The 26,552-nt window shown below is 39.4% G+C and overlaps 1 protein-coding gene across 6 annotated transcripts in view; it reads right to left on the reverse strand.

Annotated features, from left to right (window-relative positions):
* Positions 1-26,552, reverse strand: part of TRPM3 (transient receptor potential cation channel subfamily M member 3) — a gene marked incomplete at its 5' end in the record, with an annotated part of 816,760 nt that overhangs the window by 348,408 nt on the left and 441,800 nt on the right. The gene's annotated exons all lie outside the window — the stretch shown is intronic.

The raw sequence follows: 26,552 nt of genomic DNA on the forward strand, positions 1-26,552 counted from the left end.
ACTTAGCATTGACTAAAGATAGGGATGTATTGATATGTATATGCATTTATATGTTGTATATCATATCTAAATGAATGAAAGTTTTAATGGTTTACTTCTTACATTAAAAATGCTTCTAACTTTTCAAGTTTTATTTATTTATTTTTTTTTTACCGTACGCGGGCCTCTCACTGTTGTGGCCTCTCCCGTTGCGGAGCACAGGCCCCGGACGCGCAGGCTCAGCGGCCATGGCCCACGGGCCCAGCCGCTCCGCGGCATACGGGATCCTCCCAGACCGGGGCACGAACCCGTATCCCCTGCATCGGCAGGCGGACTCTCAACCACTGCGCCACCAGGGAGGCCCTCAAGTTTTATTTTTAAACTGCACTTGTGTATAATTGCAATGACAACATCAATTTAAGAGCAGAACACCTGGCCTGTTTAGTCCAGTAAGCACTTAGGAAGTACAGGAACACCTGGCTTCACAGATACTGTGTGTTTTACAAATTGAAGGCTTGTGGCAATGCTGCATTGAGTAAGTTTATCTGCACCATTTTTCCAACAGCACTGGTTCACTTTGTGTCTCTGTGTCACATTTGTTAATTCTTGCAATATTTCAGACTCTTTCATTATTATTATATTTGTTATGATGATCTGTGATCAGTGACTTTGATGTTACTGTTGTAACTGTTTTGGGGCATGGAAACCGCACAAATATGACAGCAACTTTAATCCATAAATGTTGAGTGTGTTCTGACTGCTCCACCAACTGGCTGTTTCCCCCATCTATCCCCACTCCTTGGGCCTCTACTTCCTGAGATACTACTATTTTGAAATTAGGCCAATTAATAATACTACAATGGCCTCTAAGTGTACAAGTGAAAGCAGGAGTCACATGTCACTCACTTTATATCAAAAGCTAGAAATGATTAAGCTTAGTGATCAAAAGCTGAGAGGCTGAAAGCTAGGTCTCTTGCGCCAAACACTTAGCCAAGTTGTGAAGGCAAAGGAAAAGTTCTTGGAGGAAATTATAAGTATTACTCCAGGAAACACACAGATGATAAGAAAGTGCAACAGCCTTACTGCTGACATGGAGAAAGTTTTGATGATCTGGGTAGAAGAGCAAACCAGCCACAGCCACATCATTCCCTGAAGCCAAAGCCTAATCCAGAGCAAGGCCCTAATCCTCTTCAATTCTACGAAGGCTGAGAGAAGTAAGGAAGCTACAGAAGAACAGTTTGGAGCTGGCAGAGGTTGGTTCATGAGATTTAAGGAAAGAAGCTATTTCCATAACACAAAAGTGCAACATGAAGCAGCAAGTGCTGATGCAGAAGCTCAAAGTTAACCAGAAGATCTGGCTAAGATCATTAATGAAGGTGGTTACACTAAACAAGATTGTTAATGTAGATGAAACAACCTTCTATTGGAAAAAGATGCCATCTAGGACTTTCATAGCTAAAGAGGAGAAGTCAATGCCTGGCTTCAACGCTTCAAAGGACATGCTGAGTCTCTTGTTAGAGGCTAATGTAGCTGGTGACTTTAAGTTGAAATCAATGCTCATTTACCATTCAGAAAATCCTCATGGGCCCTTAAGAATTATGATCAATCTACTCTGCTTGTGCTCTACAAATGGAACAACAAAACCTGAATGACAGCACATCTGTTTACAACATGGTTTGCTGAACATTTTAAGCTCACTGTTGATATATACTGCTCAAAAAAAAAAAAAACAGATTCCTGTCAAAATATTCTTGCCCATTGACAATGCACCTGCTCACCCAAGAGCTCTGATGGAGATGTACAGTGAGATTAATGTTGTTTTCATGCCTGCTAACATCATGGAGTCATTTCAACTTTCAAGTCTTTTTATTTAAGAAATACTTTTTGAAAGGCTATAGCTGCCATAGATAGTGATTCCTCTGAGGGATCTGGGCAAAGTCTATTGGAAACCTCCTGGGATGCATTTACCATCCTAGAACATTTATGATTCATGGAAGAGATCAAAATATCAACATCAACAGGAGTTTGGAAGAAGTTGATTCCAACCCTTATGGATGCCTTGGAGGGGTTCAAGACTTCAGTGGAGAAAATAACTGAAGATGTGGTGGAAATAGCAAGAGAACTAGAATTAGAAGTGGAGCCTGAAGATGTGACTGAATTGCTGCAATCTCATGATAAAACTTTAACAGATGAGTAGATGCTTCTTGGATGAGCAAAGAAAGTGGTTTCCTGAGATGGAATCTACTCCTGGAGAAGATGCTGTGAAGACTGTTGAAATGACAACAAAGTATTTAGAACAGTACATAAACTTCATTGATAAAACAGTGGCACGGTTTGAGAGGACCGATCCCAATTTTGAAAGAAGTTCTACTGTGGCTAAAAAGCTCTGTAGTATTTCAGGCTACAGAGAAATCATTTGCGGAAGGAAGGGTCCATCAATGTGGCAGACTTCACTGTTGTCTTATTTTAAGAAATTTCCACAGTCACTCCAGCCTTCGGCTACCACCACACCCTGATCGGTCAGGAGTCATCAACTTCACAGCAAGCCCCTCTATCAGCGAAAAAGATTACAACTTCCTAAAGGCTCTGATGATGGTTAGCATTTTTTAGGAATAAAATATTTTTTTAATTAAGGTATGTACATTTTTTTTAAGATATAATACTATTGCACACAATAAAGTATAGTGTAAGCATAAGTTTAACATGCCCTGGGAAACCAAAAAATTCATGTGACTTGCTTTGTTGCAGTCATCCGGAACTGAACACACATCTCAGAGGTAGGCCTGAGTGTATTACCACTGCCCAAGGTGTTTACACTGTTGAGGTGGAAAGTCCTCTGGCAGGACTAAATTCAAACTCCAGCTTTGTCACTCAGTGGTTGTGGAACAATAATGTATTTGGGTAATTTCTTGCAAATCCTTAGTTTCCATATCTGTAAACTTCATATTTTGTTTTAAGATTAAATGAAATGAATATTTAAATTATTTAGCAGAGGCTCACAGTTCATCAATAAATACACCTCTCAGTTTCTCTAAATCCCACAATAATTCAAATACTTTGCCCAAAGTCTTCAAACCTAGCAGCTACCCTGCTCCCCCTTCCTCCAACTTCCCCAAACATCAACTGGTCCATGGTGTCCACATAAATATAATCAGTAAGAAGAGGCAGAACTTTTTCCATTTAGGAAACAGACTTTCCTCTACTATGGTATAAAAGTTCCCCTCTAGTTCTTCAGCGCTCTTGACAAGCTTTAGCCTCTGTAAAGGGATGTTACGTAAAAAAGATGGTGGTTTGCTTTCTGAACCCATTTCCGTGGACATATTCTCTGAGTGCACAGGGAAGAGGGTTTAACAACCAGAAAATTCGGAATACCATGTATGAGACACCTAACTAGACATGGAGCCTGCAACTTCCCAATGAAGGACAGAAAGGGACATTGGGTGGCAGGAGAGCACCGACTTGAGGTCACTTTCCCCTTGGGGTCTCTCCTGATTACCACAGTGGCTACCACCTAATGTTAGTGACTCCAAGGCCATAGTCCTCTTCTGTCTTATACCCCAAGCATGGGAAACGGGTTCAAAAAGGATAGGTTGCTACTGCTTTGTAGTTTGTTTGGTTTTGCTGTATGAGGTGAGGAACTCTTTAAAGGTGGCAAACACGTGCATGAATTCACTAGAGGTCATCGCTCTTGAAAATAATAACACTCCCATACTGAGTTTTTAAGTACAAATGCCTTATTATGTTGTGTAGTCATTATTTGTTTATGCAAATGTTTCTATCAATCTAGTATATCTCTAATACTCCAAACCCTGAGTCTTATAATTTCATGCAATATAACAATAATGATGATAATAATAATAAACACATCCCCGGACTTATCCTCCTTGGGACCCCATTCTGAAGTCTGAGTACTCTTGATGACTGAAGGGCAAGATGTTCTTGAATGAAGAAAATGGGAAGTATCACTTTTTTCTTTTTTAAAGGAAAAAGAACCAAATAAAAAAAGAGGCGTATTCAGTTAGCAGCCAAGGAATACATTGCCCTTAAAAAGCATCCCTCTGCCAAGTTTTTGGCTTCTGTTTGCTGTTGTTTAAAAGGTAAACACAATTAAGAAAGAAAACAGCAAGTGTTTAAAAGCAAAGCTGAATATTTATGTTTTCCCTCGGAGACTTCTGGGCTTATTTCTGAGGATCTTTCTTTGCTATTGAACATCGTAATAGTTAAAAGCCACCAAAATAACTCTGCTATACCATTCAGCCTTGGGAAGGGGGAACATGTTCACTTCATAACATCCATCCCTTTCAGATTGTGCTGTAATTCCTCAAAGTCTGAATACCAACATTATAATTTTCTCTCCCGTTGCTGAAAACACACCCTTTTGCTCCAAAAATTCCATGTTATTAAGTCTTACTAGGAAGTTGGGTGCAGCTACCTGATACCATCTTAATTGCTTTACCCTAGATAAGCAACTACACTGATGACAGGACCCCCAAATGAGTTAATAAACCATTTGGGCTTGCTCACTCCTGAATTATCTGAATTTGTTTGGCCAGAGAGGCAACTCCAGCCTTTGCCTGTATGTCAGTGAGAATTCTCCTAAAAATTTCTCGGGCTGCTGCAAGTATGCTAATTCATTTGATGCTTGGGATTTGGGGCTTTTTTTTGTTTTTGCCTAATTTCAAACCCGTGTAGAGCCATAGTTACAGCTAATTCCAATAAAGCAGTGTCTGAACAAAAACTCACTGTGTGTGACAACTTATTTCAAATTTTGGACAATATAGAGAGGGAAAACAATAGAGAGGCAAGTTAATGAATAGCATTTCAGCTCTGCTCTGAACACCATTCAGACTTCCTGTTATCCAGATCACTTCTCCTGGCTGCCACTATGTGACAGTCCCCGCCACTCCAGGAAACAGTCTCTCTGGGAGATCACTGCAGCTTGTATAACAGTCCATCACAGACTACTTTTTAAAAGATCTTCTTAAAGTATGGAAACCCCCTTGGAACACCTGGATGGTTGTCTGGAGAGGTAACTCCCAGCTCTCTGAATGTCCCATATTTTGAAGTATAATAACAATTACTTAGAAACCAAAATCCTTGCATATCACCCGTGCTCTAGCAGGAATACTGGGAGGCAGGAAGAGGTGCACGTCTCCTCAGGTGGCTGCTTTCCCATGGCCAGGCAAATATCCATTTGGAACAAGCTTAGGCAGTGTTCACAAGTACAAGTGTAGGTGGACATGTGGGTGGTCTGTCACCCCACACATGACTGACACACAGACAGGCAAAGATGACACACCACATGCACACTGTCCAGTGATTGACTCAGCACTCTCTGCACTGGTCTCCTTGTCTCTATGTTTTTCTAACCACTGCTCTGCCTTTTACTCTGTGCTTTGCTCATGCCACTTCCCAGATTGAAATGTTCAATTGTTTCATGTTGCACCAGGTAAACTTCAAAGCCTATCACTTAAAACCTCCTCAGTATGGTGCTGAGCGAAATCTACAGAATAATGCCTCCCCCCCACCCACCACCCACAGATGTCCGGGTTTTCCCCCCAGATCCTGTGATCATGTTATCTGACCCGGCAAAAGAAACCTTGTATGTGTGATTCAGTTAGTGTAGAGATGATACACTTAGAGATAATCCTGGACAGTTCCAGAGGGCCTAACATAATCACAGGGCCCTTATAAAAGGAAGGCAGGAGGGTCAGAGTCAGAGAAGGAGATGTGATGACATAAACAGAAGTTGGAATAATATGCTCTGAAGATGGAGAAAGGGGCCAGGAGCCAAGGAAAAGCCAAGAAAACAGATTCTACCCTAGAGTCTACAGAAGGAATGCAGCTCTGCTGACACCCTGATTTTAGCCATAGACCTATTTTGGACTTCAGACCTGCAGACTTTTACGTAATACATTTGTGTTATTTGAAGCCACCAAGTTTGCGGTCATTTGTTACCAGCAGCAATAGGAAACAAATACACTCGACCTTCTACCCTCTCTCTTCTCGTCTTCCTGAATCCTTGAGTAAAGCCATGTTTATCAGCCAGAGTGTTTTACAGTCTGACTCTGCAGATCCTATTCATGTTCTAGGAGCACCTTCAATCCCACTGCTTGATGGACAGAATGGACTTGAGGACACGGAGAGGGGGAAGGGTAAACTGGGACGAAGTGAGAGAGTGGCATGGACATATATACACTACCAAACGTAAAATAGATAGCTAGTGGGAAGCAGCCACATAGCACAGGGAGATCAGCTCGGTCCTTTGTGACCACCTAGAGGGGTGGGATAGGGAGGGTAGGAGGGAGATGCAAGAGGGAGGGGATATGGGGATATATGTATATGTATAGCTGATTCACTTTGTTATAAAAGCAGAAACTAACACAACATTGAAAAGCAATTATACTCCAGTAAAGATGTTAAAAAAAAATCCCACTGCTTTTCTGACCATGTGATTCCTGCTTTCTCTGAACATCTGTGGTAATTATTCTGAGACCACCTTAAATGTCCTATTACTCATAGGCACTATTAACATTTCTACTACTGCTTTGAACTAACATTTAACTTTCTGTGATTACATCTTTGCCCTCTTCCCCAACTGAATTTCAAGCACTCTGAGGATGGGGCTTATGTCATATAATTTTTTGTTTTACCCTCCTAGAATAGTATTGTGCACAAAAAAATACGAAATAAGTATTGGTTTGACATATTAAATAATGCTGTAAGAAGACTTATTACAAAACGTCTTACCAGCAACTTCACAGGATTAAACCTGGCAGTGGGTTTTTACAGGGGCTCTCTAAATTTCTGAAGTAGCATCACGAATGACTCTATAGGGCTGTGATTATTGGTCAATAATGGAAAATAAAGAAATAGGTAAAACTGTTATAAAGATAAAAAGAAGGAAATGGTAGTAGAAATAGAGAGGGCACTAAAATCCCCAAAAGCACTTTCCTAGATAACATGACATGCTCTAGTGCAGGGGTAACACAATAAACATAGATTTAGGCCTTAAATTTTAGGGTTTTTCATGAGGCATATGTGGCCTGTGTCTTCCAAACTCTGTTCACTGAGGACATTTCCTAGTAAGGTTAGAGGGGAGAGTGTAAAACACTTTATTATTTTTTCAACCAAATCTCTCCAATAAGTTGAAATCTACATGTGATAACTCTTCCCAAAGAAGTGCAGTAAAAATGACAGGATCTGTTTGTACCAGGGCCCCGCACATCAGCAGCTAGCCAACATTCTGGAGATGAACTGCCTAGGTTGAAATCCTAACTCCATCTCTTAGAGGCTGGGTAAACTTTCAAGTCTTTCTGGCTTCAGTACCTCATCTCTACAATGGGGATAATAGGAATACCTTCCTCATTTGGCTGTGGTGGGATTAGATGAGATAAAGTATGTGAAGTAATCAGTAGATGGCCTGGCACATAATGAGTCTTTAGGAAAAACTACTTACAACTATTGTTCTATCTGAAAACCTGCTTGGGTCACTTCTACAAGCTTCTGGTGCACAAACCAGTTGAGCTCGTTTGGAGACTAATGGAGAAGGAACAGCTACTCCACAGGAGGAAATGGCATCAGGAAAAGAAGAACTAACTGCCAAGATAAAGGTTCATGTTTTAAACTGTAGATCTCAAGGCAAGGTCAGGTCTATCAGATGCTTCCAAATCCATCCCATCCTTGTCACCAGCATTTCTGCATGTTCACCTGCTGCTTGTGAACATGGAACTAGGGAGGATAAACCACTCCCCTTTTCTCCCAACTAGCTGGTAGTCATGTACTTTCCATGCTGCAAAATTCCAATATCATTATCGTAACCACAGTATAAGGTAGGTATGATTTCCCCCATTTTACAGATACAGAAATGTGCCTCTGTGAAAGAAACCAGACACCAAACAATACATATGATTTGATCCTATATATGCATAAAGTTTTAAAAAAGAAAGTACAACACTAAATTGTAGTGTAAGAAGTTAAAAGACTGGTTACTTTAGAGAGGAGAGAGGGGAAGTGACTGGAGGTGGTCTGAGAGGGGATTCTGATGGGCTGGCAATGGCCCACATCTTGGTTTGCCTGGCTACACAGATTTCTTTTGGAGATAATTCACTGAACTGTATATTGATATTCTGCACATTTTGTGTGTCAACTAAAAGGCTTACAAAAATGAGGTTCTGAGTGGTTAAATAATCTGTCTATGTCCACATGGAAAACGTGTGGAAGAGTACAGATTCACACCCTTGTTTCTCAGTGTGGGCACCAAAATCCACAGTCTTCCCCAAGGTCTGCTGCCCTTAAAGAGAGTGAATAAAATATGAGTCTTTTGCATCAATAGTAGGCCATGCTTTGGTCTAGAAAGTTTCTGTCTGGGGTCAGAAAGAAATGTTTTAAAGCAAGATTCTTTTGTTGTTTTTTAGCTAATGAGGGATAATTATGACATTTAAGATCCTGTTAACTTTATATTCTTTCCTTGGAAAACGTGTTTTCTCTGGCAGTGTCTTTTTTGGGTTAGAGACCTTTCTAACCTTTGTTTTAAATGTCACAAGTGCTTTACTGGCAAATCAGTGAGTACAAATCAATATAATACAGTGATTTCTCAAAGGAAGGTGAAATTTCTGTTCACCTAGACCTGTCATACTGAAGTATTCACCATCATTATTTTTAGTCTTATTATTTATCCCAATTATGATTTTATATTTTTTTTCTTGTTTTTTGGCTCTTCTGCTAGACCAAAACCTAGGATGTCAGAGTGTATACCTAGTACTTGGAACAAAGAATAGGCTCAAAGAAGAGGTTTTGAGTGAATGAATGAATGCTTAAATTAATGAATGAGTTAACAGAGAGGAGACAGAATAAAATAAGTTTAAAAACTATGAGGCATTCTGGTAAATGACAGAAGTGTGTTTCTTAAGTCAAGGCAACAATCTCATTATCATTGTTTTTTCCTTGTGGTTCCTAATTATTTTTTTGGTTTTTGTTTTTTAAATTGAAATACAGTTGACATACAATAATATTATGTTTGTTTCAGGTATACTACATAGTGATTTGACATTTACATACATTATGAAATGATCACCCTGATGAGTCTAATTACCATCTGTCCCCATATGAAGTTATTTACATTATTATTGACCATATTCCTTATACATCCCTGTGGGTTATTTATTTTTTAACTAGAAGTTTGTACTTCTTAATCCCCTTCACTTATTTTGCCCAACCTCACTCTCCTCCTCTCTGGCAATCACCTCTTTGTTCTCTGTATGTACGAGTCTGTTTTCATTTTGTTTTCTTTGTCTGTTTTTGTTTTTTAGGTTCCATGTATAATACATGAGATCCTGCACTGTCTTTCTCTGACTTATTTCATTTATTCACTTAGTACCCTCTAGATGCATCTATGTTGTTGCAAGTGGCAAGATTTCATTCTTTTTTTATGGCTGAGTAATATTCCAATATATATATATGTATATACTTGCACATCTTCTTTATCCATTCATCTATCGAAGGGCACTTAAGCTGCTTCCATCTCTCTCATTCTGTTTTATTTACCCACATGACTAATCTGGAGAGCAAGTATTCTGTTCCAGTTACTGTGTAGTTACTACATTCCAGGCTCTGTACGTGCGGTGGGAATAATGTGGTTGAGGAACTCATAGATAAATTTCCAGTTATATTCTGAACTGATCTGTATTATTATAAATAACTACCAGTTTAAGTCAGAGCCACAGGTGTAATTGTTATCCTTGACTAATTTTCATAAATCATAATTTGAATTTGACTAATGGTATTATAATTAACCACAGGATTTCAAATAAATCACCCTTTGTGTTCCACAGATTCTGCTTAGGTGGCTAGTTCTATTTTAGAGAAGCATGAGGATTTTCAAAATCACACCTCTTCTCTTTCCTATTATATGAAGCCACAGAAATTTACATCAATCTTTATTTCTCTGCCTAATTTAATTTTCTCTCTGTAGACTGAGCACCACATTTAGCTTGTGGTTGTTCTTAAGTTAGTACAGTAAACTAGTGCCTGACACAATCTTTTTGTACCTACACCCCAGTGTGGCTGATCACTCGTTCATCCTCTCCTACCTAACTCCAGCTTCTCCAAGGACAGCTACAGTGCCACACTCTCAAGCTATCCTTTATTTTTTAAAATTCATAGTAGAAGCAGGTCATGGGCATTTTCCTTTAGCACAGATTACATTTCCATTGATGCATTAGTCAGAGGGCCAAAGGATGGTTCTCTTGCAAGAGCAGCACTGAGCATATTTAGGACATTTTAAACAGAGTAAACACTGTACTTTAATTTCACAACTTTAATAAAAGGGGTCCCCAATAATAAGTAAGGTGCTAAATTTCAATTAGGAATGTTGCACGTCATCATTTTTTTAAAAAAAGTGATTCTGAATAGAGACTCACAAATTTCCACATAGCTGGGAAGTGTTACAAATTAAAAACAATCAAGGACTCACACAGGGAGAAGAGTCATTATTTTTTGCAGTTGTATTTTTAAAAAAAGATATATGAGAAATTTAAATGCAAATCCATGTCCAAATTTAGAAGACTCAAACTGAATATCTGTTTTTGGTAAATAAAATTTTTGTAATTGTGTACTCAGGATTGGATCACAAAGAAGAAAGCAAGAAAGAAAGCAAGAAAGTTAGTTTCCCCTTGTGAATTTCTTCCTGACTGGCTAATGAGGAACTGTTGCCTTTTGTTTTAAAACTGTGGCTTTCTCACTAATTTCAATCTATTCCTATTCAGCTCCATCAAATGCAGAACATTTTAATTCCGCATAATTCTAGTTTCTTAGAGACGACTCTGAAGCCCCAGTTCCTTGGGGACAATCACTGCTGAGACAGGGCAGAGAACAGAGGGATCCCTGTGGGCTAGAGGGGAGGGAGGCTTGGGAAGATTCTGTGAAAGAGAGAAACCTTGACCAGGATTTGAGCGCCTTGAATTTGGATGGTAAGACATAACCCTAAAATTTATTTTTATTTAAAAAATATTCAAGTGGGCAAAGCCCACAGGTAGAATGAGAAGCTAAAGTCAGACACATGTTCTGACCCAAACAAACTCTGTGTTTACTTTGTGAACTTATACTAGTTGTACAAAATAATGTGAGTGATCGTATCACTTTAAACCAGTATACAAACGACTTTCATTTATATCAGCATCTCTCACACTGTGTTCCATGGAAGTTAAGGATGTTAACAGATAAACTCTGAATAAAGAGGTTCTGTGGTCAAAATATTGCGGAAACCCCTGAGTTAAACAAGGGTCAACCATTTCTTTTTAACCTTAAATACTTCTCAGCATCATTACAATGTGGATGTACATTGAGAACCTATAAAAGAAAAATATAGTCAGGGTTTTTCAAATTTGTTTTAGCATAAAACCTCTTCTCTTGGGATATTTCAAGAGTCTAGTAGTTCCTAAAATGCACCGTGGAAAATGCTGATCCACGTTATGTCATGTGAACTACATAGAAAACAAGTTGGTATCTTTATCCCTTAAATATCTACCTACAGCTGTATCTATATAAAGTTTCTTAGAATAGTGCTTGATACATAGTGATGGTAACTATTACCACTACTACTATTATTACTATTCCAAGCTTGAATAGCTAGTATATAATAAGCTTAATTTGAAGCTAGGTCTGCAGGTCTCTACACTATACAGTAAAATCAGTATTCACGTGCTAAACCAGGGTCTCAGCTAAAGAGGCATCCTGAACAACAGAAAGAACATAAGCTCTAGCATCAGACAGAACTGTGTCTAATCCCAGTGGAAGAGGTCTTTCACTGTGTAATTTGGGTTAAGTCAGATAAACTCTCCAGATCTCAATTTCCTCATCCATTATATGGAGATGTTAAGACCTGTATTTTTTCATTGAAAGGCTGTTATGAATATTAGAACTAATTTATGTAAAATGTCCCGATCACAGTGATTTTTACAAAATGGTAATCTTCACTAATGAAAACAAATGGTGTTGGTTAGGGTCACATTCAGGAAGAGATTGCTTAAGACCCAGTATCTTGAATCCAAATCCTGAGCATTTTTCATGCATCAAAGCTGCATCAGAATTCCTTTAAGCAAAAGGAAAATTAAGATTAATTCCTCCATTAAGCCCACAAAGGCTGCCGGTCACTCCTTCTATATGCCTGTGCTCATTTATTACCATTCAAGGTTTTCCAAAGAGAGCTTTAGTACAGCTGATAGGCTTTTTTTCCCTTGAGGGGTGGGTAGCAATTTCCTAATACTGCTTTAGTCTACTTCTTCCCTGCTACTCTCCTCTCTGTAGTGATTTCTTTCTCTTTTTTGAACTCACGTTATTATCCTGAGCAGCATTTGCTCATCATCTTATGTTCCAACTGTATTCACTGCAGTAAGACTGAAGCTAAAAAGAAAGCTGGGAGGAAATGAGTCTACAGTGAATGCTTTTAAGCAGCAAAGCTGATCTGCCTGGCAAATCACTTACAAAACATGCACCGGCTAGAAAGAATGTTGGCACTTGGGAAGCATCCTCATCTTCATCCTCATCATCACTAGCCTTGCTGAGTAGTCTCAGCAAACGAGAACACTGGAATAGTGGTTTATCACCTACAGATCTCATATTTCCATAATATGACATTCAGAATAAAAAAAAAAAAAAACCAAAAATAGACAGTTTTTTCCTAACTCATTTGACAAGACTAAATAATCGATATAAAGCTATTTAGAGTTTTCTTCCCCCTTCATGTTATATACTTTTGATGCTGTGTTTGCTTATGGGATGCTGCCTCACCCTATCTGGGTATTATATTGTATATAATACATGACACACCTACTGTAATATGTTCTAAAATCTGAAAAATACCAAATTATAAAATATATCTGCCCCAAAGTATTGTGGATCTGTATAATCAAAACACTATAACTTTGTATATTTAAAAGTAGGTTTCCTTCCCCCTTCCACTGACCAATCTCTCCACAACCTAATCTCTCCCCCACTGTATTGAGCTGACCTATAAAACCCTTTCTGCTACCTCAACTGTTGTCAACATGTTGGAATAGTTGAAGCTCGTCATCATAGTGTTCTTGGTCTCCCCTTTTGTGCCTTTCTTTTATTCATTTGGTGATTCTTATTTTTTGCTATTCAGGTATGTGGGCTCTCTACTCACTCCTAGGACCACTCTCCATCCATTACTCTACCAAAACTTGCTTAGAATAATGGTATGGAAAATGGTACCAGAATTTCCATTAGGGAGAAACCTTTTTGGGGGGTAGGGGAATACATTCTCGCCGAAAAGCAAGTGAGAAGCCATGAGGAACTCAAGTAAGGAAATGAAGAAGTTAAGCTGTGCTACATGAGAAAATGAGAGACATTTGTGTTTCGGTTCTCAAGAGCCTGGAGAGAAGTACAGGGGAGAGAGAGAAGAACTGAATAAAGAAAAAAACCACTTAGAAACTGCATCATACTGGGGACAATTAACAGTGAATATCCCTTGGCCAAAAAAACTCTGGAGGTTAGAGATGTCTAAAATGTGATTTTAGGTTGTTTGTCTGATATATGATGTGACTATTAAAATTTTTGTGAAGTATATTATTCTCGGGATGTTTTATAGCAGAGGAGTTTAGGTGTGTGTGTGTGTGTGTGTGTGTGTAGAAATCAAGGAAGGGCCTGGTTTTCCTGTGTGTCAATATGAGAACAGAGACACTATGTACAGAAGTAGGAGCCTGAGGATAGAGTTACCATAAAAGCATCAGTGCCACAGCACACAAAAAAATTAACTCAGTTAACTCAAAATTGACCTAAGACCTAAATGTAAGAACTCTTAGAAGAAAACACAGAGGTCAATTTTTGTGCCCCTGGATTAAGCAATGCTTTCTCAGATATCTATTTCAGATATTTAGATAACTAAGGCACAGGTGAGAAAAGAAAAAATATATTATTTTGGGCTTCATCAAATTTAAAAACTTTTGTGCACCAAAGCACACCATCAAGACAGTGAAAAGACACCCACGGAATGATAGAAAATATCTTCAAATCATACATCTGATAAGGAACTTGTATCCACAATATATAAAGAAACTTTACAACTCAATAATAAAGACAAATAATCCAATGAAAAATGGTAAAAGGACTTGATAGACACTTCTCTGAAGAAGATTTACTAATGACCAATAAATACATGAAAAAGTGCTCAACATCATTAGTCATTAGAGAAATACCCATCAAAACCACATTAAGATACCACTTCACAGCCACTAGGATGGCTATAATGAAAAAGGTGGATGATAACAATTGATGGCGAGGATGTGGAGAAACTGAAATCCACATACATTGTTGGTGGGAATGTAAAATAGTCCAGCTGCTTTGGAGGTAGTTCCTCAAAATGCTAAATAGAGTTAACCATATGACCCAACAATTCCTTTCCTAGGTATATGCCCAAGAGAATTGAAAATGTATGTTCACATAAAAAAAGTGTACATGGGTGTTCATACCAGTATTATTCATTATACAAAATGGAAACAATCCAAAGGCCCATCAATTGATGTGGTATACCATACAATGGAATTATTCAGCCATAAAAAGGAATGAAGGTGTGATACATGCTACAATATGGATGAATCTTGAAAACATTATGGTAAAGTGAAAAAGGCCAGACATAAAAAGCCACATATAATTCCATTTATATAAAATGTTTAGAATAGGCAAATCTACAGAGACAAAAAGCAGATTAGTGTTTGCCAGGGGTAGGATGAGGGGAAATGGGAACTGACTGCTAACTGGTACAGGGTTTCTTTTGGAAATGATGAAAATGTTCCGGATTTAAATAGTGGTGATGGATATACAACTCTGTGAATACACTAAAATCTATTTAACTGTACACTTTTAAAAGGTGAACTGGGACTTCCCTGGCGGTCCAGTGGTTAGGATGCCTTGCTTCCACTGGAGTAGGCATGGGATCGATCCTTGGTTGGGGAACTAATATCCTGCATGCCTCACGGTGTGGCCCAAAAAAGGAAAAAAAAAAAAAAGATGAACTTTTTGGTATGTGAATAATATCTCAACAAAGCTGTTATTTAAAGAGTGCTTTAGGAATTATTTTTAGATTCTTGAAGAGGGCTTTGGACTTGTATCAGTGCAGAATTTTTTTTCTACATCCCAAGGGACAAGAAACCCCAGATAGTATCTGGCTTATAGTAGTTGTAAGGTTTCACCTGGTAAGCATTATTCAGCTGGGGGCCCAGTGTGACCCACCACTATTATTATTTTCTGTGGAAGCTATGATATCGAAAGGATTGGGAGCATGGACTGAGGTTACATATGATCTGCCTTCTCACGTCCTCACTTTAAAAATCTAACCCCTACATAAGATGCCTCATCATTCATATAATGCCTTTGGTTTTTAAAGTACCTTGGTATTCATGCTTTCAATAATTATTATTTCCAATATAAAGATGAAACAATTGGGGGCTAAATGAGATTTTAAGTGACATAGATAGAAAGATGTGGACAGATTCCATACATGGAATGTGAGTCTGCTGAATCATAGTCTAGTCCTCTTTACATCATAGTCCTCTTTACATCTTACTGTGTACAATTATTTCTTAATTCAAAGGACTGACTTTATCACATCAATGACAGGTTGTGGGTGGTTAATACTAGCAGAGATCTTTTTTCCTTAGTCTTCTTATCATACTGACAAGGACACTGCTTACTTTGCTTATTTAAGCTCAGTTAGCCCAAGTGCAAGGAGGTCTCATTCATTTGTGAAAGCATTTAATTTCTAGTAAAAGTGACTCATTCTTATGTAGTCTTCCTACTGGTTTGAGTTTATATAAGATTTCAAACCTTATCAACTATACCTACATGAAAAGGTAGTAACTATCTGGCAACTAATATCCTCCATTTCATGAGACACTTTTTTTTTAAACCTTATCTAGGAATTTAGGTCATTCTCACTAAACTCAAATTTATAGCATCCTTAAGATAAGATATAAAAAGACCACACTCACGGGAGCTGCTTGTAAGCATTTCTTCCCAATTCCACATTGTGACACCAAATCAGCCATGGTTACACCATAGGAATTGGCCAATGATACAAATTAAGGTCTTAATCCCTTCCCCCAACCTGGTTGTTAAACATCATCCATCTGGTTATTAAACATTTATGGCACACCACTGGGTCAAAACTGTCTCCCATTGGAAAAATATCGAAAATTCAGACTAAAGTCACTGAAAAAAGGACTACCAACTGTAACAAAAACTTCACTGAATACAAATTTTAAGATAAAGTTCTTTAAATTGCATAGCCTAGAATTGGTCAATTTCAAAGCTGTGATAAAGTTCCTCACTAACAGACAGGGAATTTTATAAAGTAGTTGATGCCTAAAAGGACAACATTCTGAATAAGTTAGGTGAGTTACTATTCACACAATGCCTGGCGCATAGTAAGTGAAGTACACATATGCACTTCATAAGTAAAAAGGAATGATACTTACAAAGGCTATTAACTGCCCACCGACCACAGAAACCAGCAGGCTAATCCTGAAAAGTAATCCAGTCACCATGGTTTGAAAGCAAATTCTTTCTCTTTGTACAGCATGATAAATTTCCTGAAACATTTTCACATGGGTAATTTTTTTGATGGATATAACAATTTCCAGCTATAAATGAGAAAGGTTTTTTTGTGTTTGTTTTTAATGGGAGAAACGTGAAATTTACAAAGGTTAAGAAATGTACATAAAGACAAAAATTCAAAATTGATTACAGTTCCATGAGAATGAAAGACCATTAATTTCTTCAGGAAGCTAAAGATAACTTCTGCAAAGGAGTTGCTGAGTAGAGCCATCTTACAGTATCATGTTACTCCTATTTCAAAATGTATTTTAAGAGTAAGAGATAAGAGATGAATAAAGTATTCTTTAAAGGAAAAATAACTTGTTACTTGCACCACAGCCATTTCTAGGAAATACCTAGAGGAAAAACCTTTTTTGTACATCTACAATGTTACGAACACCTCTATGTGCCTTAGAGCACATACATAATACTACCCAGGGCCTTAAGCCAGAATGCATTTTGATTCATATCAGTAAAAAAATAAGTGTTTATATGTACACTTATCTAACATTGAATAGTCACAATTTCTAAAGAAGATTCTCTAATTAGTTGCAGGAGATAAGTACCACGTAAGACCTTAGGCCCGGAGAACCTCTCAGGTTCAGCTCAAAGGTTAAAGATGTAAGCTGCATGTTAGGATCATCTAGGAGCTTACTTCAGCTAGCCACCTGCATTGTCTTGGCCAGCATGGTACCATGGAAGGAACACACTCTCTGGAATCAGAGAGGCCAGAATCTGTTAGCTGAACAAACTTGGGCATGTTAGCTAACTTCTCTGTGCCCAGGGTCCTCATCTGTAAAAATGTACATAACTGGTACCTTGAAGACCATAGACCCAAATGAGCGTGCACAGTGCCTAGGACACATATTTTAGTGTCCCTTCTTTCCATCCCTGCTCTCTAATGCATGATCTCCATTCCCAGCCTTAGAATCCAAGGGGACTCTCATTTCACCGTATTCAATATGCACTTTCATTGCAATTACTTCGTGAGAATCAGTCTGCTTCCAGTGTAGAGAAGACAATCCACGGTGAAATTTCCTGGACAATAAGAGGAAGGCGAACACAGATACGCTCTTCACTCCTGGTGCAGAACAACTCTGCATGAGGCATTGTCAAGAAGGAGCAAGGTGAACTGAGTATTATGCCATGAGCTAAAACCTCAGGAAGTAAAGGGTTTGTCTACCGTGAGAGAAAACACAAAACAGGGAAGCTCAGCTTCTCCTGCCTAGGAGGTCACACAGCTAGTGATTTCTCCACCTGATTCGCCAACATCCACACCCAGGTGAATGTTCTCACGAGGCCAGGTCACTAGGCAGAATGCCCAAAGTACACACTGAAGTCAAGAGCTTCAAAAGCACCCCGGCCCATCTCAAGTACCACTTATCCAGAGAGCAGAGGTGTTCTAAAGCATCGGGCCCAGCCACAAGCACCTGAACATAAAAGATTCTGGGCCCCAGCCCGGACCTTCTGAATCAGAGGGTTCCTGGAGATTCTTACGTATACTATAATTTGAGAACATCTTCTAAAAGCTCATTTCTTGGGAATTCCCTGGTGGTCCAGTGGTTAGGGCTCCACGCTTCCACTGCAGGGGTCACAGGTTCAATCTCTGGTAGGGGAACTAAGATCCTGCATGCTGTGTGGCATGGCCAAAAATCAATCAATCAATCAATCAATCAAAGCTCATTTCTTTGAAAGTGCTTATGTCTTTAAAAAGGAAGTCTGTGCACTGGTTAAGGGCAAAGAACCTGAGAACCAGATTGCCTGCATTTAATGCTTGGATCCTCACCTTAGTAGCTGTGTGACCTTGGGTAAGTCTCTTAACCACTCTATGCTTCAATTTTCTCTCTGTAAAAAGGTACAAATAATAGTTTTTACCTCACTGGATTATTGTGAGGATTAAATGAGATAATGCATCACTCTACTGGATTCTAGTAAGTCCTTTGTAAATAATAGTTATTAATAATACAAATTCCTGCCTGAGAATGAAGAAACCTGGGTGCAGCCACAGATGGACAGTGGGCAAGTCTCTGAAAGATTCTTCTGAGTCATGATTTTCTTATTTGTGAATCACCATAATGTGATTCTCCTTTAATTCAGGGATTTTTTTTTTAAAGAGAAAGGCACAGCATTACTTTAAGTATGAAGGTAAAAAAAAAATTTTTTTTTCTTCCCATCTGCCCCTCAGCTACACCTGAGAGTATAACTTCAGAAAGGATGGATAACTGAATTTTATAACATGGAGAAAGTTAAACTGTTTCTGGTCAAAAAATATTTAACAAATGCATGTGACTAATGTGCACAGGTGAAATGAAAAATGTCTTGGATGCTTCTCAGGGCAGCTGCCTGCTTGGATATTTATGTCTAGTGACCAAAGCAAATGCAATTCAGCCCACTGAGTATAAGAAAAACCAGCCCCATGCATATTCCACAATGTGTCAGTATAGTGTATTTTACTCTTTTGCAGTCAGTTGAAATTGCTCAGAAAATCCCTTTACAGGTTTCTCCCTTCCCAAAACTTGTTTCTTTTTCCAGCAACAATCCTATTTATTTCATGCATCTACAAGAGATGCTTTTAATGCTTTAGAGACATCATCAGGATTCAAGTTATTTCCGATGCCATGGCTTGCATCATAAGTTCCTGAAACACTGCCTCCACGAGGAAATACTGTAGTTCCCATCGTGGGGTAAGGCATTTAGCTTAGTGTTAATTTGCTATCAGCATAATTTAAACAACTGCATAAAACATAAATGGCATGAAATGGAAACACATTTGTTTTGGTGTCAGACGGCTCTGTTTTATATGAGGAAGTTTGTCTCCTGGCTACATGCTCACTGGGTGTCCTGCCAGTGTCCTCAACATAAAACCTCGAGGTTGGATGCCATCCATATTCCAGGGAAATGAACATAATTGTTCCAAAATGCCACACTCATACCTTTTCCGCAAATGCCAGAGAGAAACAAGTTAAAATGAGACTTTTTCCTCTCTAAGGAAGAAAGAAAATTGGAAGATTGAATGTTATTGCCCTGGTGGATATCTTGAGATGAGTCATCTTAAAGGAATACCTTTCAAGAGCAGAAAATAATTCCAACTAATACAACTACTGCTAAGATTAGGTGTGTAGTACTTCTTGAAACCAGTGATAGGTCAACATACCAAGTCCCCTTTGGGCCAAATGGCTGTTTTTTCAAGCCCACGCCTTTCACTTGGCTTTCCTTTTCTCCTGTTACACCTCTCCATTTGCCATTCCATTGCTCAGACTTGGCGAGATGAGGGTACGGTAATTTCATTCATCCATTTATCAAATATTTATCATTTGCTAATGTGCCATGGATTTTCTACTCATGGTGAATGCAAAGATGAATATGACGTATTGTTAACCTTCTAAGTTTAACCCCAGTCATCCTACTGCATTCTGAGGCATCTCTATGAAACATATGATAACCAGTAAAAATCGTCATCTTTTGTCAAAAGGATTGTCCCAGGTCTCTCATATCTGCCTGGATTGGTGAAATCAAGGAAGCTAGCCTGTGCTAGCATGTGGAATTTTCTATTTCTCTTACTTTTGACATCTACTGATAGCACTTCAGTTGAAGCTGCTTTTTGCAAGAGACTTTCTCTCACATTTCACACTAACTCAGAACTCTTGGTCTGCCCCCCATAACCCTGCTCTCCTCTCAGACTTCCCTACCTCAGTTGATGGCTACTCCACTTTTCTGATTCCTTGGGCAAAAAACCTCGAAGTGGGTCCCTGACTCTTCTTCTCTTTCGCTCACACCTCATGTCCAATCTGTCAGGAAATCTCACTTGTCTCTACCTTCCAAACGTATCTAGAATCTGATCTCTGCTTCCGACCTCTCTGTTACCTCCCTGGCCCAAACTATCATCTTGAGCCCAGATTATGGCAGTAGTTTCCCATAAGTCTCCCTTCTTCTACCGTTGCCCTCCTACAGTCTATTTTCAACAAGGCAACCAGAGCATCAGTTTAAAATGCAAGTCAGATCACATCAGTCCTCTTCCCAAATGCCCATAATAGGTCACCACCACTGCAGTCAGAGTAAAAGCCAAGTCCTTAGGAAGACTGAGGCCCCTTTCCCTCTCTGACCTTACCTCCTACACCCGTCCCCCCCACAACACACACAACCCCAAGCCCCTCTCCACTCCATTCTGTCATACCAGCAGCCTCTTTGCTGGCCCTGAACATGCCCGGTGTGCATTTGCACTGGCATTAGCGGTTCCTTCTGTTCACTTACCCGGAATGCTCTTCCCCCTGGTATCTGCATGGTTGACTCCCTCATCTCTTTTAAGTCTCTGCTGGAAAGTCATCTCCCTGAGGTCTTCCCTGACCACCCTGTCTAAATTTACAACCTTCCTCCCTTTCTCCTCTACCCAGTACAGCCCATCCTCCTTATCTGCTCCATGTTTTCTTTCTGCATCACACTCATCCCTTTCTTACATATTATGTAACTTATTTCTTATGTCTTTTGTTTAATATATGATACCCCCATGGTTGTGCCATGTAACTAGTTTTTGACAATAAGCTGGGAGCCGAAATGCAATGTGTCACTTTCAGGTTAGCGCATTTAACTGCCGATGTGAAACACTCTAGAACTCTCTTGCCTCTATATGGAGATCAGCAATGTTTGTGGATGGTGACTTTGGTCTTTGAGTTACTCCAATGAGCAGGACCTTCTCACCCCTTCAAACCATGATAAATATAAAGCATGAGCAAGAAATCAGCCTTTGTCATCTTAAGTCACTGAGATTTTGCAGTTGTTAGCTAGCACAGCATCACCCAAGCTACTCTGACTGATACATGAAAGATGGAGAAATTGCTTGCCTGATGTCACACAGCTAGGAAGTCCAGATATTCCTCTCTGGCACACATAACAAATTTCTGAAAGTGTATTGGAAACACAATGGTATGAAAGTCAAACAATATATCTGCATGCTTTATATTGAGATCCAGTTCCAAGGAACTAAAACATTTTACAAAACCCTAGATATGGCCTGTGCAGCTGCAGCCTTCTTCAGAATCCAACAACTAGTCAACAGGTGAAGACTTTGATAGACAACTAGGCTTATAAGTTATCAGCAGATGCTGGTTAGATCCAACCAGGCATTTTCCTTTTCCACTGGAAGGGAAACCACTTCAAGCAAATCCCTGATGAACTTCCTTACCAAGCTGCCTTCAGAGCTGAACTGATTATCCCAATGTTTCTCAAACTTCAGCATGGCTCAGAATTACCTGGAGGGCTCGTTAAAATACAAGTTGCTGGGCCCCACCCGCAGTGGGTTTGGGGTAGGCCTCAGAATTTGTATTTCTTACAAAATCGCAGATGATTCTGATGATACTGGTCCAGGGACTACACTTGAGAACTAGTGGATTTAACAATAAGCAACCCAACATCAACTCTTTCAAAAAAGAAAAAACAAACTATATTTATATTAGAGAAAGAATTTAGGGGGTGAGAATTTGATATTTCCAAATCAAATTAGTCATCATGGAAAAAGAACTTTCTTATACCTCTTTTATGGTTTTGAGTTGGGGTAATCATACATCCCCATTTGCTCAGGACATTCCTGGCTTGTGTCTGCTGTCCTGACATTTGTCAATAGCTCCTCCTTTCTCACAAGCGTCCAGGTTTGGGTGACAAGGTGTATGGCTATTCCATTTAGACTTATTTACATTTTTGATTTACATATGAGAAGAGGTTCTATAATGGTTCCAGGGTTTAGGGCCTCAGGGGTTTTAATCCCACCCAGGTCGCAGTGCTGTGGGGAGGAGAGGGCATAGGGATGTGAGTTAGGAGGATGTGTGGTCCTGGGGGAGGAAAGAGTTCCAGGTCCTCGTTCCTGACCTTAGGACCCCTTTTGGTTTTCATGGGGGTTGGGGAATATGGGTAGGGATGGAGGTGGGAGGGAGGATGTTGAGCCTGGGCTCTCTTCCTCTCCCCCTAACTGGCCAGCACCCTGCAAGAGTTAGGAATCAGCATTGCTCATTGATATATGTAATACAGAATCTGGTGCAAGAAAGGCTTTTGAAGTGCTGATGTATCATGTAGGAAAAAAAGATGCAAGAAAATGGAAGGTCTTAATAGTCCCCCTCCTCCCGACCCTTGTAATGGGAAGAGAAACAGAATTAGTCTTCCTGCTAAATGGCCACTGCCATTTTACATTCCAGGCTGTCTCTGAATGAAGTCTTATAGAGGGCAAACGTGCTTTTTGCCAACCTTGTTAATACTCTTTTCTGAGGTCCATGTTGCTAGATTGGAGTATCTAATGATTAAAAAGGGTGAGTTCGCAGGGGCACATTTATTCCTCACATGAGGAGAGCCCCACAGGGACCACCCTCTTTCTGAGTCAGAGGGAAGGATTCCTTGATGTAAATTACCATGTGGGTGTGCTGGCCCAGGGAGGAGAATGAAGCATCCTCCCTCCACCTGCTTTTAACAGCACTAATTACTTACAGGCTTCTCCTAGGCAGTTTTTCAGCACAATAATTATGGTAGTAGGGAGAGCGCTTTTTCAGCTAACCTGCCATCTAATGCCTACTTCTTGATAACTGCCAGTGTCCTTACTTGAAATAATTTATCTGAGTTGAGTTCTACAACTAAAAATGCACACAGCTGGCTACAGCTTTAATTTAATAGAAATGCTATAGAGTGTGAAAGATCTACACCTAATTGGCAAAGCCTCTCAATTTTCTGGGGTATAGATAACTTTACTCCAACCTTGTCCTGTAAAATCCAGAGAGGTTCCAGTACAGGCATACTTTGGAGATATTCCGGATTTGGTTCCAGACCACAGCAATGAAGTGAACATTGCAATAAAGCAAGTGAGATTTTTAGTTTTCCAGTGAATATAAAAGTTATGTTTATACTTTATATTGTAGTCTACTAAGTGTGCAATAGCACTATGTCTAAAAAGATAATGTACATACCTTAATTAAAAATACTTTATTGCTAAAAACCACTAACCATCATCTGAGCTTTCACTGAGTCATAGTAATAACATCAAAGATTACTGATCACGGATCACCATAACAAATATAATAATAATGAAAATGTTTGAAATATTGCAGGAATTTACCAAAACGTGACACAAAGACACAAAGTGAGCAAATGCTGTTGGAAAAATGGTGCCAAGAGACTTATTCGACAAGGACTGCCACAAACCTTCAATTTGAAAAAAAAAAAAAAAAGCAGTATCTCTGAAGTGCAGTAAAGCCAAGTGTAATATAACAAGGAATACCTGTATTGCTATATCTGAGTCCCTGGTTTCAGGTAAACAGAAATTTAGGGGAGGGGGGAGCCAAACGGATACATAAAGAAAAATAGGCAGAAGACATCTGTCATTTCTGTATTATAAGAAACAGCAGAAATTTACTGGTATTTATTAGGTACTGGCGTCACATAAATACTTTGCTTATTGTAAATACAGTTAAACTGACAATCCTTGCCTTATGGGAGTTTTATTCTAACAACGGATGACCTAAATTCAACTAACAGTCTTCACAACTGCCGCTACCCACACACACTGCCATAGACTGCTTGGGCTGCTATGACAAAATACAACAGACTGGGTGGTGTAAACAACAGACATTTTTTTTTTCACAGTTCTGAAGGACAAAAAGTCCAAGATCAAGGTTCAGGCAGGGTTCAGGTTCTAGTGAGGGTTCTTTTTCCTGGCTTGCAGACTGCCTCCTTCTTGCTGTGTCTTCACGGGGTAGCAGGGAGTGAGGGGTGCGGGATTGGTTGGGCAAAGGATGGGACGTCTCTCTTCCTCTTCTTATAAGGCCCAAATCCTATCAGATTAGGACCCCACCCACATGACCTCACTAAACCTTAATTACCTCCTAAGGACCCTATCTCTAATACAGTCCCATGGGGGCTAGGGTTTCAACATATGAATTGGTGGGGTAGGTAATTCAGTCCATAGCATATGCACATGCTCAGGCACACACCGCACACTAAGCCAAGCGCTAATGCTGTGGTGAGGGCACCTGTCATTAAATATTTACACTGAGGGTAACCTTCTTAAATCAGGCCTTGCAGTGTTCTCTGCCAGACTGCTGGAGGGAGGAAAAGTCAGCGTGGCCTCTTTTCATTTAGCCAGGAAAGGCTTTATGGAGGAACTGGGATTTCTGGACATCTTTGGAGGGCAGAAAGAAAGATTTGAGTGATAACACAGGATAATAAGACCAGAGGGAGCAGTAGCCTGAGAGAGATCAGTGTTAGAAGGAAGAACAATACATGAAGGGGACAGTCTGGGAGAGTTTCCGTATTTTCCCTTTGCTTTTCTAAAGTGGTTTTAAGGTGGTTTTCCTTCATGTTCCTGAGGAGGGAAGCTAATCAATGTCAGCTATGTGTAGGTGTTCATTTTTCTTTCTCCCTATGCTCACTTCTGTTGGCTACTCCCAGCGGTTCAAAGGCATCTGTTTCTAAGGCACCTGTTTCTGGTTCTAAGGCATCTGTTTCTTCTTTTGCTCCAGTCTCTGTCAAGCTGACTGATTAACTCATCCCTCTACACACACTCATCTTGTTTCCATCTCCTTTACTTCCCACGCCCAATTTATTTGTTCAGTAGCATCCTGGCCCCTGCCAACACATACCCCCTTCAACTGCCTTACCTTGAGCTTCTCTCTAAAAAAAGTGGGCAAAAGTGATTAAAAATCAACTGAACTATTTTTTTAATGTGGGAACTCAATCTTTGGGTACTTTGTGCTGTTTTTGCCTAAACTTCTAACTAGATGTTTCACCAGAGATAGGCACACTGCTGTGGCCTCTTCTCTCCTTTTTCCATCCTCCCGTATATTTTAGGACTCAGGAAATGCATTCTATTAATTTGTTTTAAGAAATCTATCCCAGCAAAAAAAAAAACAAAAAACAAAAACCCACAAGAAACAGAAAAGATAAATATGTGAGGTGATGGAAAAGGTGTGTTAATAAACTAGATGGGTGGAGGGGGAATCCTTTTAAAATGCATACATGCATCAAATTATCACAATGTACACTTCAAATATCTTACAACTTTATCAGTCATACCTCAATAAAGGTGAAATTTTAAAAAACACAAAAAATAAATCTAAAGCAATTTCAATACACACATATGTGAGTGCACACACACATGCATGCACAGACAAGATGCCTCTTTCCTTGGGTGACTGGAAGCTCAAGAGTCAAATCAAATCAGTTGCTTCCTAATTAGCATAAGCTTTGATGAACCTACAATCTGTGTCACTTCTCTGCTCTCCCATCCCCACAGACCTGCTCACTTCTGCTGAGAAAGATGACAATGTGATTTGGTCCAGAGCAACAGGAATCTTGATTTTAGGGTCCTAGTGAAGGAAAACAGTAGTTACCTCTTCTGCAGTTTTACAGTACAGAATGACTTGAAAATGGGAGAGTAAAAGCAACATTACAGCAATCTCACTGATTTAGGCCAGTGTCTCCAGAAAGTTTCCTAATAAATAATGAATACAATGTCTGGGAGTACATGATTAACCCATTAGCAAAGAATGTTTTATTGCCTGACTTGGAAAAGAGATAGAAGCTGTGTCATCTTGGGGAGGTGGGAGTTGTTAGGCAAGGTCTGAGAAAGTAAAGCTGGAAGAGAACCAGGAATTTCCTGATGATCACTTTCGCTGACATCACAATTTTGCCTGAGAAGATCCTGGGTTCTGGTCCTGACTCCATCATTTCCTAGTAGGGGGACCTCCAGCAAGTCACCTAGCCTCTATAAACCTTAGTTTCCTTGATTGTAAGATGGAGATAAGAATGCTATCTAAATTACATGGTTGTTGGGAGGATGGAGTGTGGAAATGTAGGCAAATATGTAGCACAGTGTCCGGCTTATTGTAAATACTCAATTAGTGCTAATAATTATTATTATGTGAGGATGATAGCATCTCTTTCCCCATTCCATTTGAAGCTCGTGCATCTAAGATGTGTAATACAAATTT

The sequence above is a fragment of the Mesoplodon mirus genome, assembly GCF_964341445.2.
Source record: "Mesoplodon mirus genome assembly, chromosome: 1".
Taxonomy (NCBI): domain Eukaryota; kingdom Metazoa; phylum Chordata; class Mammalia; order Artiodactyla; family Ziphiidae; genus Mesoplodon; species Mesoplodon mirus.